The following is a 12377-nucleotide window of genomic DNA, read 5'->3' as shown; positions in this document are numbered from 1 at the left end:
CCCTCCTAAAGCCAGCCTAGCCTTATCTAGGGCCTACACATGAGAGAGAGGGGGGAGGGGAAGAAGAAAAATGTTTGATTTAAAAAAGGCTATTCTTTTTCATTTTTCACTCCCCTCCTCTCTCCGTTTTCTTTTTGTCATTATTATTATTATTGTTGTTATTATTCTCTCTCTTTCTCTCTCTCTCTCCTTTTATCTCCCTCTCAAAGTGTGTGAAAAACTATATTAAAAAAAATTTAAATTATTTTTTAAAAATATTTAATTAAAAAAAATTAATCTAATAGAGAGAGAGAGAGAGAGAGAGAGAGAGAGAGAGAGAGAAAGAACCTAGGCCCTATACATGAGAGAGAGAGAGAGGGGGGATAAATTATGTTCAAAAAATTTTAAATAAAAAAAGTTTTTAAAATATTTAATTAAAAATTTTAATCTAATTGAGAGAGAGAGAGAGAGAGAGAACCTAGGCCTTATATATGAGAGAGAAGGGGGGAGGGGGAGAAGAAAAATGTTTAATTTAAAAAAGACTATTCTATTTCCTCTTTCTTTCCCTTCTCTCTTCGTCTTTTTTAAATCATTTTTCTTCTTATTCTTCTTCTTCTTCTCTTTCTCTCTCTCTCTCATTCTATCTTCCTCTCAAAGTGTGTGAAAAACTATGTTTAAAAAACTTTAAATAAAAAACTATTTAAAATATTGAATTAAAAAATTTTAAATTAAAAAAATTAATCTAACTATGAGAGAGACTTTTGATTTAGAAAGAAGTTTGATTTAATTAAGAGAGAGAGAGAGAGAGAGAGAGAGAGAGGGGGAGGAATTTAATTTAAAAAAGAGGGGGGGGAAAGAAAGAAAGAGATTATAAGTGAGAGAGAGGGGAGGGGATTTTAATTTAAAAAAGGGAGGTGGGGAGGGGAGGGGGGTTTAATGAAAAAAGAAAGAGGGAAGAGAAAAAGAGAGATTACACGTGAGAAAGAGGGGAGAGGAGGGGGTTTTGATTGAAAATTGGAGCTTTGGAAAAGGAGATAGGTTCGAAAAACCGTCTGACTTTTCAAACTTACAATGAAAATAATTTAGTAGTAAGATGTTCAAAAAACAAAAATATTTAACTATGAAAATTAAAGAGATTTTTAAACTAAATTCTATATAATTTTTATTTTTATAACTAAAAATTTTGTAAGAGCTAAAGATTTTAATATTTGCTTTTTTATTTTTTGCAATTCATTTTTAACTTGACCCTACCGCCTACGTGCGAAGAACCCCTTAGCATTTTGTCAACTCAGAACCTACACGTGAGGGGCATAAAATTTGTTGGAAACAACGTTGTTTCGTTTAAGCGAACGACGATGGACGCAGGATCCAGCCACCAGATCAAGGTCTTTCTCTCTCCCTCTCTCTCTCTCTCTGTCTGTGTGCGCGCGTGTGCCTCTGTGTGGTCCGCGCTCATGTGTGTCCATTGCATTCAGTTTTGTCTCTGACTCTGCAATGTAAAGTTCCCCATTTCTGCGCTCGTGTTCGCCCTCTCTCTTCTGAAAGTTGATATTTTCTATTAGTGCGAGACGACCAACGGCTCGAACCGTTCTTTGCGCGCAATTTTTTGTGCAGGTATAAGAGGCTTTGCAGGTTAATAGGTTGAAAACAGATGTCGTTCTACGATGTAACCATCGGATTGATCTGTTACTGAAGTGTAGCTCCCTCCTTCCGTTTCTACCACGCTGATTACCATACGCAAGCACGTGAAGATAGCGTTTCTCTAGAAGCTATACACATCTTCGAGTCCATTGCTTAGCTTTTTCATTCAAGGCTCTGAGAGATAGTCATAAGGTTACCTCGTCAAACGTATCAAGGAACCTCTGCCTCCTTTTTGCCGTTTCAGTTTGCTATTCCATCAGTCTTAAAGCACATCTTGAACTGTCTATAAGGTGCTGATATGCTGCTTCCTCTCCATATTTGTTTGTCAACGTCCTAAATGGATAAACTGTTGCCACTGTGGTTTCTGTTTCCTTTCTCTGAGAGTTTTTCATACGACAACAAAAACTACCACTATTTTGACCACTATGATGGTACACACGTCTCTCCATTTTAAACTGACCTCATTTGGCAGAGGCCTATTGAAAACTTACTCATAATGGACTTTTGGTTAGGCATGTAAGAGGTAAAGCCTTTGCTGTTCCCAATATCTTCAATGGTCTGTTAGAAATCCAGAAATAGGCATTTTCTTTCAACAAGAAAGCATTGAATAACCGAATTCAAATCAGCCCTCGCTTGGCTCTACTTAGGTCTTCAATAACTAACGTTCAGTTGTTGATTCTTTTGGTATGGCTAGTTCTGTACAGATGGAGGTCAGATTCTTACTACATTGAGCTATCACTCCTTGGTCCGGGACTTGGATGCTTCCCTTTGCGGGTGTTTCTTGTCATTGCGGCTGTCACAAGAGAGGGCTAGATGCATGTCCTATGGCATGACTATGCATGTCCTGTTGTTGGACAGCTTGATCTATTACAAGTGGTGTTCTTCCCTAGTCTCCTCTGCAATGACTCTGATTTTCCTTTGGTGGATTCCATGGTTGGATGGAATGCTCCTTTCCCATAGTAGTGGGATGATACTTCTCATGTGTTCTTGGGCCAAAGAGGGATAGTAAGAGAGTTTTAACGAAACGCTAAGTAAGGAAATGCAAATGTACGACAACACAATTAACACAGTTTGATGAATGCTTAATGAAGATGAGAGTGCATAGAGGTGAAGATGATACAAAAGGATTTGAACTTTGTGTCTCAAGGAATGGGGTGGTAGAGATGAGCTGAGAGTGGTGTTGGAGACATTGAGAATAGCTCCTAGAGTGTGTCATACCTGAGATGGATCCCAAAACACAACGACAACAGTCCACTGGGAAGATGATGTGGACAGCAGTGGAGGGGCAAAACACAGTCCTATAGGCAGCAAGATATTGATGGAGGCTCCATGCAGCAAACACAAGGTATGCTGACTAAGCACAGCCCGCTTAGGCAGCAATTGTGCAGATGATTAAGATGTCAGCAGTCCGTCCAGTGCAGCAGTAGAACACATATTGCAGCAGGGAAAACACAGGCTACACAGTCGTGGGAAAATGATGACGTGGAAAATCAGAAAGATGCAGTCTGGAGCAGCAATGGAGGGGGCAAAATGCAACCCTGCAGGCGGCAGATGTCAATGGAGACTCCATGCAGCAAACACAAGGTATGCTGGCTGAAACGCAAGTCAATCAAGCAGCAGAATGTGCAGATGATGATGATATCAGCAGGCTGTCCACTACAGCTGCATATGCACAGGTGGTAGTGGGGAAATCTCAGGCTGCATATTCCTGGGAAGGTGATGATACAGTAGATTAGCAAGGTTGTCTGGAATAGTTGGCAATGACTCCTCTAGGCTGCTTTGGACTCCTCCTAAGGCAAGGTGGCAGCAATTAGTAGGCTGTGTCACGGGGATGTGAAATTTAAGATGCTTTAATCTTGTGGATAACATTTGACTAAGTTATTAATCAAATGTGCAAGGTTGTTTAGCACATGCGATGCTCATGGCAGTTATTTCATGGTAAGAGGCCAAGGACCTCGAGGATGCAGTGGGTGTCCAAAGGTAAAAGTTGTAATAAGTTATGCATGACAAGTACTAGGTGGTAATTGGTGTCAGATTTTGGCCTAGATCAATTTATCGGCCACTAATGTCAATGCGATGACATTAGAGACTAGACATTAATTAATTAATTAATGTCAGTCTAAGGGTCAATAATTGCTCAGGGATGCTTGGAAGACAAATTGGCCTAGCCAATTTAATTATTGATTGGTGGAATTAATTTTTGAGTACTAGAATAATTATTAAATTAATTTTTAAAGATAATATTTTAAAAATTAATTTAATAAGTCGAATAATGTCGAAAAATGAGATTAGATGGTTGTCACTTGTCAAAACTTGCCTATGCAAGTGAAAAAAACGTTTTTAGACGTTGATGGGAGTCTATTCCAGCCATTGTGAGAGAGAAAGGGGTTGTTAGAGAGGAAGCAGATATTGTTGATATGATTTGTGGTCACCATGGACCAATCTTATAGCAAGTGACAGCAATTTGGAGTCCTTCAGGAGTAGGTGACAGTAGCCCAAGGTCCTTCTAGTGCAGGTGTGACAACAATCTTTTTAGTGATCCCAAGCTATAAGTGACAATTTTCATTATTGTTTGAGTAGAGCGGTAATAGTTTTTCAACATTTCTTGCGATGAAACTTTAAAATTTCTCTCTCATTCGCCAATAATCTCTCAATTTATCTTAGTATTTTTCAGCAATGTAAGCCATTAGAGAAAGAGATTTCATTTAATCTCTACTGTAAACTCTAATTTGCAGTAAAAATTAGAGTTTTGACAGTTGCCTTAGGATGTATGCATAGAATTGAGATCCTAGGGCTTGAATTTCAGCAGCTGAAATTGAGGAATTTTAGAGAGATTCAAGAGACTAGCCAATCAATATCAAATTTGGGGTTGAATTTGTCTTTTAAGAAATAGGGTGAAGGTTAATCCTTGAGTAAACTAAGAGGCAAATTGGTTTGGAGGCTTGTAGGCTAGTTTGACAGCAAGAGGCGCTTGAATTAGTAGAGATCAAAGGATCTCAGTTGTACTTCTTTCATTTGCAATATAAGATAAAGAAATTCTTGAAGGGGTACTAGTTTTGGGGCCAACAGGGTGTCCAATGTCTAAGATTAAAGTGGTAATATTTACATTTTCAGTTGATGTGAATTTTATTTGATGACCAGTGTAAAGATAAACTAAGGACAATATGTGAAATGTTTGTGCAATTGACAAACGATCCTTAGTTTATGTGCTTTTTAAACCCTTAAAGGAGGGTAGCAAAGGCAAGAAAAGAAATTGTCTTCGAGAGCTTCGGGATAGAAAGTACGATCTCACCTTGTGGAGAGCTTGATAAATAAATATCATTTTCTTTAAGATGGACCATTGCAATCTCAATGTGTGCTCTCTTGAGCTCTTGTACCCTTATATGCTCTAATCTATGTGAAGTGCAAGGTGACTCATGTTATGGCCCATTGTTGAACTTCTAGTGGAGATTCCATTGTTGTATCTTTGGAAACTCCCATGGATATTGTGATGACATGCAATGAGAACTCATAATGGATCAACTCTAGTTGAGGAACTTCAACAAGAGATCTAATGATAAGTTTGTTACAATATGCGGTTGAAATAGACTTCCACCAGTCTCTAAAAACGTTTTTTCCACTTGCATGGGCAAGTTTTGCCAAGTGACAGCTTTCTGATCCCATTTTTCAGTATTTTTTTACTTATTAAATTAATTTTCAGAATATTATTAAGAAAATCAGAGGATCTTAGTTGTACTCCTTCCATTTGCAATAAGATAAAGAAATACTACAAGGGGTGCTAATTTTGGGATTGAGGGTGTCCAATGTCCAAAAGTAAAGTGGTAACATTTGCATTTTTAGTTTATGTGAATTTTATGCTTGCTGTAATTAGTGCTAAATCACATCATTTATCACCCTATCGGAGAAGAAAGCTTGGTTTTGGGCTGCAAGACAGCATTGTGAGAGTGCACAATGGAAGTTGAAGCAATATGATCAAGGCACTAAACACAAGACAATGAACATCAAACAAGAAAGAATAATGAACTCAAAGAGAACTCATGAATAGGTAAGGAAATCCATAATGAAAGCATGAGAACGAGTACAATATCAATAGGGTAACTAGCACTTTGAAGACCAACCACAATATCTCTAGTCTCCCTCTCTACAAGGATACCAAGCGGTGCAATGATAATACTAGCGGATTGGAGTGTAATATATATAGCCCACAGTGGAGCTGAGGCTTGAAAGAACTAGATTGGTGAGTGAATAGCAATCTATGACCTAAATGTGGCTCCCACTAAAGCCTATGAATAATAAATTCTATGCTTGATATCGATGATATGCATAAAATTGACACCCTTTGTTAGATCACGGGAGATCTGTACAATGAAATATACAAAAATGTATGGCTTAGAAAGTAGCCACCCAAGAAGATCCCCCAAATGTCCACCTTGTTCCATACCATACTAAACACTAGAAAACCCAACATTATAGTAGATATACAACAATGACAATAGATAGAACCATGGATATAAGCCTTAGGTGATCAAGCAAACTCTAAGGTGTCTCAGAGAAGATACTCATGTCCATGTCGATCATACTTGAACTTGGATCCCATAGAGTCGAAATAGCCGAATATCTTTGCTTGTCATAAATAGCTTTGCAAAAGCATATCATGACCATGGATTCCTTGCCTTCAACCATCCTACGAAAGAGGTCCTCCATGTGAGGACCTATTAGGAGCAAAGCCAACTTGCTGCTGTATCTCCCTTCATGGACTTGAAGGCACACTAGCTTCACTATCTCAAAGCCACTAGATAACTTAATGCATGTAGAGGGTCATGCGCAGGGACCCATTGCACCACCAAAGATATGAGTGAGGTTGGGATGCCTAGTAGTCCCTCTCTAGCATGGGAACTTGTGAGGAGTGATAGCGTCATCGGGCTAGAAGATGGATTCGTGGTTGCAAGAGGTTTGGTTGCTCGACTAGAATTAGAATCGGAGTTAAGCAAAGTTGAAGAATTTGAGTCACCTTGCCCTTTCTCCTTTTGCAAAGTCACTAGCTTCTTGCAGTCGTTTTGGAGAATCAAACACAAACAAAGGTATGTGTTTGGATGTGTAAAACATACATTGACAAAGGTAGGAGTAGGAGTTGCGTGTAAAATGTCAGCATATTCAGCAAGTTGTCAACATAGGAACCCAAAAGATCTGTCCAATCAGCAGGGTGTCTGTCTGGAATGGCGAGTCATCAGCATGGGCAGAACAAATGCATGATTGGCAGCTGTCTTAGAAAACAAGTGGATAGTGTTGTTGTCTCCACCAAAACTCATTATCATGGCTGGAGTGAAGCTGCCTGCTGTGTAGATAGGATGTTCAACAAAGATGATGAGCAAAAGGGTGCAACCAAATGGATAACAACTCCCGATTAGTGAAAGACAAGCAGCAGCTACTCTGATCAGTAAACACAGCAGTTGAGCACCTGCAGTCAGCCCAAAATGCAACAAATAAGAGGACTAGGATCCAGAGATATAGATGTCTGATACCATGTGAGAGTGTGCAATGGAAGCTGAAGCAATAAAGCGAAGGCATTAAACAACAATGAACAAGAAACAATGATAAACTCAGAGAGACCTCATGAACAAGCAATGGGTGAAATCATGAGAATGAGTGCAATATAAATAGGGTAGACCAGCCATAGTGTCTCTAGTCTCCCTCTATCCAAGAATGCCAAGTGATGCAACAGTGACATATAATTGGACTGCAATATATAGCCTTTCGTGGAGTTGAGACTCTAGAGAATTAGGTTGTCCATCTACCCAACAACCTATATGCGGCACCTGCTAAAGCCCATGAGATGCACAATAAATATTTTGCCTTTTTTTTTGGGGGGGGGGGGGACCTTTCCTTGATTGAGTGGGCAAGAGCCATGATGGCATTTTCTATGTGCAAATAGAATAGCTCACAAGCTGAATGAACAAGGATCTTATGCTTTGGTGATTCTGCATGGAAGATAACTCATGGCAAGCTTGTTCTTGCAAGAGGTGCCAAGTCTAGTAGGCTTTACCCCTTAATTGTATTTGGTACTATTGACCATGTTTTGTCAGTGGGTTCTATCCCACATGTATCTCTCTAGCATGCTCGTCTTGGGCATATATCACTTAAGGGAATGAAAATACTTAGTGCTTTGCACTATCTTCTACCTTTTGAGTCGTGTGATCATTGTTTCTATGGCAGGTGACTGGGAATTCGCATGAAACCACTAGGCAATCACCTTTGGAACATAAATAATGTGCCTAATATCCATGAGATACATAAATCTAATGGGCAACACTAAATAGCAAGGCAACAACTCCTCCAGGGGGTTTAGACAACAGGAGAGTGAACATGGGTGATGACTAGGAAAAATAAAGGTATTGATGAGGGATGATGGTGGATGCCCACAATGTGTCCTTGTAGTATGGATTTTTGTGCATTTATTCTACTATCCTGAATAAATGCAAAATTCATACATCTTTTTGGGGCTGCTTTTGCAGAGTTGGGCTGAAACGCATGATAATTTCACGTTAATTGGGGGTGTCGATGACAAATATAAGATGAGGTATAGAAGAGAGAAAGCTACCAAAGTGACTACTAAATGTGTATGTTGTGCATGGATATCCAAGTTGAAATGTATGATAATTTTGTGCTAATTGAGGGTATCAATGATGAAGGTCCAACGAGTGTAGAAGAGGAAGAGCTGCCAATGTGACTACTAAATGTGCTTATTGTGCATGGATATTCAAGTTGACCACTCTTTGATGAGGTAAAAGGCAGAATGCTTTTACAATTCAAGGGTTTTCATTTGGAGGGAGCCTGCTCTACTCTAGTTTCATCCCTTTCAAATGTACTCTTTCATAAAAACACAATGCAATGCATGGTAATAAAAGGTGTAATGCAAAATGGGATGCATAAATGCAAGAGGTGTCACTTGAGTAGTGCCCTTGTAGGGGGTTTTTCACATGCTTAAGTGCCCTTCTACAAGAGTGATCATCTTGATAGAAATGGAAGATGATGCAAATACTTGATGAAGTAGATACAATGATTGAATCCCTATAACTACTAAGAGGAGAAAGCCACACCCTCTCACCACTATAAAGTAGAAGGAAAAGCTATCGAGGCCCCTCTCCCTATCATGAGGTGGGTTAACGCAAATCTATCATATAAGGTCTCTAAGATTTGTGGCTTCGTAAGTAGGTCAACATGGTTGCGGGATGAAGGCATGAAGACAAGGCATATGGTGCCCCGATCCCCTTGCTCTTGAATGAAGTGGCAATGGACTCCCACATGCTTTGTCTTTTTGGAGAATATTAGATTGCTAGCTAGTGCAATGGCATCTAGTTGTCGCAGTAGATCACAATAGGAGCCTCCCATGAGAAATGCAGCCTTCAAACTCCTCAAGTAGATGGGCTTCATAGTACCATCATAGAATGCCTATTATTTAGCCTTGGTTGAAGATATAACAACTCTTTCTTGCTTTTTACTTGACCAAGATATGGGAGGGAAGCCCAAGGAAAACATGTTTCCACCATGAGAAGAATGCTGGGTATCCAACTTTGCAGCTCGGCTAGATCAGTGTATCCTTGTAGTGTTAGTCCTTGATTTACATATAAACTATAAAAATAAGTTTCATGAATATACCTTAGAACATGCATATGAGAATTCCAATGAGATTGCTCAGGTGCATTAAAATGTTGGATCAAAATGGATAGTGGATGTATGAATTTTCTTAGCACTAATTTGCTAGCACAGCTCTAAATTTTTGCATAAATTAGGGTTTCTTGGCTGTCTTGAGAAGCGTGCGATCAAATCTTAGCATGCAACAAGGGGATTTGCTAGAAATATGAGAATTTATAATAGATCTAAGAAAGATTACTCATTTACAGCTAGGGTGATTCGCATGCAAGTGTAGAAGGCCCAATTTGTGCCTTTCATGTTCAAATCAAGGGGCAAATTTGTGGATAATTGCTGCTGGTCACTTTTTGAGGCCTGCTTTGCTTGTGTTATCTGGTGAAGAAAGTTGGAGGCTTGAGCCTTTGATTTGAATCTAATGTGTTGTGGTTGCTTATTTGCTGATCTCAGTCTCATTAGAGACTAACACTAGTGTTCTTGACCCAATTTGTGCCCGATTGTATATCAGATCAAGGGGCAAATTGAACTTGGTACTTGTTGGTTACAGAGGACAGCTTATTTTTCCAAATGTCGCTGGAGAATTGGCTTGGCAAGCTCTTAGTTGTACAATAGGTGTTTCAAATTAACATGAAAAAAAAAACTGCAAGGGGAGTCAATATTTTGGGGCCAAACAAGAGTCGGCTTATCTCAATTTCTTGAGGGCAATCTAGCCCAAAGTGGTAAAGTTGTTCTATTGTGATTTGTCTTTTACTTTATGAATTTATTGTTTGCTGTAAATTAGTGCATTTTTTGTTAGATGTCTCCAGCCCTTGCCTTAAGGTAAGGTGCTCTCATTAACATACCAAGGCACATGTGCAAGGCTGTTGTAGCAGCATTCTTTCCTGTTCATCTCAGTTAGGTTTGAGTTTTTTTTTCTGTAGTTATCTTCTGCGTTTTCTTCTCTTTGATCTCCTTTCATTGCTTCCATGCTGTGCACCGACAATTCACAGCAAAGGATTGCTATGGTTTTGGTGGCAGCAGCAGGTTACACCACCTTTATCCTGCTTTATTATTGCTCCTAAAAAATATCTATCCTTTGCTACCTCCTCTCAGTTGTAGCCATTTTCTTTGAAAACCCATAGTTTGCAACCCTCCCAACCCTCCCATTTGCTGCATTTTCCAACCTCACACTGTAGCACACCACCAACATTTGTGTTGTTCTAACTATGTGGGTGTTGTGGGTGTCTGATTTTTTATTCTTCTTCACCTACACTCTGCAATACCATGCCACTGCCTTGGGGCACTAGCACATGATTTGTTGGAGGGGTGAGATCTCCCACCTTTTACTGGTCACGATTAAGAATGTCACCACCATCCTCTTAAATATCTTTATCATACTTGCTTGAGTCTTTTCTTCGTGTGGTTGTGATTAGCCTTGGACTTGCACTCTGTTACCATGAAAGAAAACACCAAACAACTCTTTCTCACTTCCACTCATTGAAAATGATGAAACAAGCAAAGGAACAATTACTAATGATGGAGGGTTGCAAATGAGGAGGCCCATGGTGGACCCCTCGCAATCACTTATACGTGTTAGTAGAGTATTTGTCAGCTCATGTGTGAGTCTGAGCTTGATCTGGGCTGGGCATTTTTATTAGGTATTTTAGGTATTTTTCTGGTGTGGCATTTTATGCCAGTGGAGCATTTTATGCACTAGTCGGCCAGCATTAATGCTGGCCGACCAGCATTTATTGCTCCCCACTTTTCAGCCTATTTATACTCAGTGGCTCCTCCTCAGTCAGTATCATCATCTTCACCATCTGCAGACTCTGTGGAGAGAGGAGCCAGTGCCAATGCGAGTGCCCACGCAGCCAGTGACTCGCTGTTGTATGCGACTGTCTCGTGTTCAGATATATGGATTCCATTTCCCGTGCATACATCTGAGTTCTCATCTGTATCGTGTTCTTTCTTCCTTTTCTTTTTGTCTCGTGTTTCAGCAGTTTATTTCAGCACATGTTTATGCTTCCACCGCTGCTCCACTTCTGACAATACGTAACACCCTATAAAAGGGAGTCATGACAATCACGATCCCACGGACTCTCTGCTAGAATTGCTCATTGAGGCACAAGCGTTGCATAGCTTTTGCCTCCTCTATCTCATGCTTATCCCCCAGGCACTCCAATAGCAACCATATATAAGCAAAGTGAGTTGAAGAAGGCTTCTTCAACTCAAGTAGAAACTAGGGTTTAGCAACAACCTCGAGAAGCGTGCGACAAATTGGAAGCTCCAAGACGTGGATTCAACTGGGTTGAAGTTATGTTCAGTCATATTCAAGTGGAGTGACCAGCAAATCAATGAATTTGGGGCATTTTTCATCTCTATTAAAGCGGTGAAGACCAATTGATTGCTCAAATAAAGGGGCAAATCAGATTGAAGACTTATTGGTCATTTTGGATAGCAAGAGGAGTTGGAATACCAAAAGGGATTGGGAAAATCCCATTTACATCTTCTTCTTTTTCAATTAAGTTAAAGAAATGCCGAAAGGGGCGCTAGTTTTGGGGCTAACAAGGCGTCCATTGTCCGAGATTGTGAGTTAATTTGCATTTCTCAGTTTTATAATAAATGTTGCTGCTGTAACTAAGTTGTAATCAAGGAATTACCACCTATCCATGGAAGGAAGGCTGGTTTCATTGACAACTAATGTGCACATCCTGAAAATGGAGCTGGACACAATATTTGAACAAAGATAATGGGGCTAAGAGGACAACAAATGATCATTTTGTCACTGAGAATGAGCATGTTAAAAGTATGCAATCTCACAACTTTTGCAAGTTACGCGAAGATTGATTCGTTCCTTATTACTCTTATTTTCATCCCCACTCTCCCATCGTGCATCCTTCTCTCAGATTTTTCATAGCTCTGCCAGTCAATCCTGATACTTCCAATCTCTTTGCTTTTTGCTAAATATGTCAAAACCAGTTTGATATGAACTCTATATGGGAGTTAAGGCATGGCATTGCAAATATCTTGTCCTCTCTAAATATTTGTTTAGTGACTGTTATTTTGGCATTGTTGCACATAAGGCTTATGGCAGATGGGATGGAATATGCTGAATTTGTGAAGTATACAAT

The 12377-nt window shown here is 39.6% G+C and overlaps 1 protein-coding gene across 2 annotated transcripts in view; it reads left to right on the top strand.

Annotated features, from left to right (window-relative positions):
* The first annotated feature begins 1266 nt into the window (after positions 1–1266).
* LOC148039084 (flagellar WD repeat-containing protein Pf20-like) overlaps positions 1267–12377 on the top strand; it is a 232084-nt gene continuing 220973 nt past the window's right edge. For both annotated transcript variants that reach the window (XM_087674970.1, XM_087674971.1), the window contains exon 1: positions 1267–1364. The gene's annotated coding sequence lies outside the window, so the exon portion shown is untranslated. The remainder of the gene's footprint in view (positions 1365–12377) is intronic.

Source organism: Lygodium microphyllum, chromosome 3, assembly GCF_053477565.2.
Source record: "Lygodium microphyllum isolate KBCC chromosome 3, Lygodium_microphyllum_v1.1.10, whole genome shotgun sequence".
Classification (NCBI taxonomy): domain Eukaryota; kingdom Viridiplantae; phylum Streptophyta; class Polypodiopsida; order Schizaeales; family Lygodiaceae; genus Lygodium; species Lygodium microphyllum.
The sequence above is the reverse complement of the archived record's forward strand: the minus strand, read 5'-3'. Positions and strand labels throughout refer to the sequence as shown.